Source organism: Patella vulgata, chromosome 6 (assembly GCF_932274485.2).
Source record: "Patella vulgata chromosome 6, xgPatVulg1.2, whole genome shotgun sequence".
Classification (NCBI taxonomy): Eukaryota; Metazoa; Mollusca; class Gastropoda; family Patellidae; genus Patella; species Patella vulgata.
In genome coordinates this window covers 73,051,021-73,054,574 of record NC_065884.2, presented here as the reverse complement: position 1 = coordinate 73,054,574, position 3,554 = coordinate 73,051,021, and the positions used below count along the sequence as shown (strand labels likewise).

General features: G+C 36.0%; 1 long non-coding RNA gene across 1 annotated transcript; it reads left to right on the top strand.

The window, feature by feature from the left end:
• Window positions 1-305: 305 nt before the first annotated feature.
• LOC130013242 (uncharacterized) lies at window positions 306-3,317 on the top strand. Its single transcript, XR_008788616.1, has 3 exons — window positions 306-417; window positions 1,906-1,960; window positions 2,702-3,317. It is a non-coding gene; the product is annotated as an uncharacterized LOC130013242 (long non-coding RNA).
• The last annotated feature ends 237 nt before the right edge of the window (window positions 3,318-3,554 follow it).

Here is a 3,554-nt window from a genome sequence, read left to right as displayed (position 1 = left end):
CCAAATTTGGGGTTTTTGTCCATGTTGAAGACCCCATATCAAAACAAATAAATTATATAGCCCAAATTAAAAAATTCCAATAGATAGTTAATGGTCGGAAGGATATTTCCTGAAATTTTGAGTCCAATATCTTCAATAGTTGCTGAGAAATGGTCTTCGGTCACTTTTTTTGCATAAAAACCAAGTTAATTACATCTACTTAAAAGCGACCAATTTAATAATGAATCTTGATATCGAAGTGCGTCTTCATATACAGATATGAGTTACTCGGACTGGAGATAGTCCAAGTCGTATTTTAGACGTAACGAACGCTGATAAAATGGCGGCAGTCTGTTTCAAGCAGGTTAGTGTTAATTCCACAATCTGTTTCACCAGTTCCAACTAAACAGAACAAAATGTCAAATCGTTTCAGTTAAAGTAAGTGCATGTTTTCGACATGAAGGTGAGATGTTTAATCAAATATACTGTTTAAACAGCATTAATTTTGAAATTGAAGGACCCGCCTGTATAATCGGGGTTATCCAGTCTTACCAAACTTAGTTCCCGTATCCTAGATAACAAACCTTACCTCTCAACCCTCCGTGTTTCGAGATAAGAGATGATGCTATTACCTTCAATGTAGCACATGCGGGAGTGATTCGCACCCGGCATTTGTAAACAAAATTGACAATATTTTTAATCAAAACAACGATTGGTTATTGTAATTTATAATATTTCTGCGACACCCAACTACAATTAAGCATATAATCCTACCTGGAACGGGTACAAATCCTCTCTTTTTAAATCAAAGCGACAGTAGATTGCTTTTTCCGACATTTTAAATTTACGTTTGTAACACATAAAGGCGGGGCCTCGTGTGGAATTTCCAATCAAAGTACCCATCTTATCAGAGTTGCGCAGTAGTAATACGGCGTAATTATGAACGTCCGAATCAATTTTGATAAAAACAACGCTTGATTTACTTTATTGTCAATATTTGCTGATAAGTGAATGTTGTTTCAGTAGATTGGACTGCGTATGTGTAATAAGTACTAATAGTATAAAATTAACTTATTTTTAAGATGGTACACTACATACATTAATAAAGAAATTAACTATTGAGTTTGCCACTTGGAACTAAAGGCATCCAATCGTAGCTAAAAACAAGCACATCAGTATATCTCAGTGTTTTTAGTTACGTTCTCGTAGCTACCCGTATCCCTACACTGGAGGTATAAAACCTGTCACCCATCTTGTCTGCGATATCACCTTGGTGGAAGCGGACGTTAAATAAAGCTATTTCACACACACTTGTCTGCGATATCACCTCGGTGGAAGCGGACGTAAAATACAACTAACTCACAAACGCTATTCGGTACACAGTTTTTTCTACATGCTTACAAAGGTAAATTACTTAGTTTATGCGGACGCTTTACATGCCAAGTGGGACTTCGAACACCCTCGACACTATAACATTGACTGTAATATTGCAGGCTATTTCAATATGATACATCTGACCATTCTAGTAGATTAATATTAGATCCTTTAAAGCCCCACACTCTAGAACATGGTTTTATCATTTCAAGGAACTCAATAACAAGTTATTAGCAACTGAGAATGATAAGTTCTAGTAAATGCTGGGAATATTATAATAATTACAATGACAATTGGGACTGTTATGTAAACTGTCAATTCAATGACCCAATTAAAGATTTTGAGGTTAGGAAAGCTATAAATAAAATTAAATCAGGCAAATACCCTGGCTCTAATGGAATACGCATATCCTTATTTTAATCATATGTTGATTTGCGTCTCTCCTCTCTTAACTGCCAATTTTCCACATCACTCCACTAAGATAAAACAATACAACCTAAAAATATTCCAATTATTTAATTAATTATTAGGTCTATTTTTTTATATTTCCAGAGAAAGGAGAACAGCTGAAAATGTCAAAACATTCTGTCTCCAAAAAGAACAATAGGTGTGATGTTTGTGGTAAATCATTTGAAAGCATGTCTAGTTTAAGTAGACACTTGATGATTCATACTGGTGAGAAGCCATATAAATGTGATGTTTGTAGAAAATCATTTATCAACAGTAATAATCTACATGTACACACCAGAACTCATACCGGTGACAAACCCTTTTCTTGTGATGTTTGTAGAAAATCATTTACACAAAGTGTTAATCTACAGCAACACACCAGAATTCATACTAGAGAAAAACTCTTTTCTTGTGATGTTTGTAGTAAATCATTTACCACTAGTAGTAATCTACATGTACACATCAGAACCCATACCGGTGACAAACCCTTTTCTTGTGATGTTTGTAGTAAATCATTTACCACTAGTGGTAATCTACATATACACACTAGAATTCATACTGGTGAAAAACCCTTTTCTTGTGATGTTTGTAGTAAATCATTTACCACTAATGGTAATCTACGTGCACACACCAGAACTCATGCTGCTGATTAAACTCTTTTGTTAGGACATCATTTATCTGTAATTTTTATCTACCAAGCCACATCTGAACCAATAGTGGAGAAAAAAATCCTGTAATTACAAACAAAGAACTACAAAAGGTGTACAAAAGATGTACAAAAAAGGTCATCACAAACCTGCCAGAATCGCCTGTAAAACTAAACAGTGTGAGGACATTTCTCCAATATTGGCTTCCTTATTGATAATCGAAACTTCATTGAAGAAATATTTATTCATAGGTTGTGTCTGGCTAGTGGTGCCATGGTGTTAAACTGTGGCTGGCTTGCTAGCCTGGAGGTCGGGTGTTTGATCCCTTCATTGTCCGAGAAAGTTCATCCAGATTTTCCTGCATGGTTCCCCCTTGTCAGTGATGCAGGACAGGGGGGTCTGAAAAGGACAGATGTCTAGTCGTTCGGATGTTACGAAAAACCGAGGTCCCATGTACACATTGGTGTTAACGTAAAAGATCCCTTGACAGTTGGAATTCGATACAACAGTAGGCCGTAGTGCGGATGTCGGGGCAAAATTTCCCTCATAGCACACTGTATGGTGTATGCCCAGTTCGGAGCAGAACAGTAGGACGATAAACCACATTTCATTTCACCTAAACATTGGTTGTACAGGACTGAACCCAAACACTTTGAACATACTGTACGTACTCTCTGTGGAATATCCTCTATAATTTAGTATAAGTGACATTATTTTTATCAACAGGAAGACACTTCATTATAATACATCATTATCCACCTGAGATATTCCACTTGAAATCACAAACTATAACCCTTATTAAAGGAACTAAGTCGCTTATATTTTGGACCTAGAAATTGACAAAAATGGGTTGCAACGCATATAATAATGTAATATGAATGTATATAAACTGATTTACATTCAGTCGTTTCTGTTTTTACTGTAATTTCGAATCAGTTATGTGCGACGAAATATGTGAGAAGCTTCAATCGAATGGCATTCTCTTGCATCTGGTTATTACAGTCTACACCGGTAGTATTTATTGTGCATGCTCTCCAGATAAGAATATGGTGTCACCGTTCTTTGTGTCCTTTGTTAGAAATGGCGCTAAAACGCATTCTGATA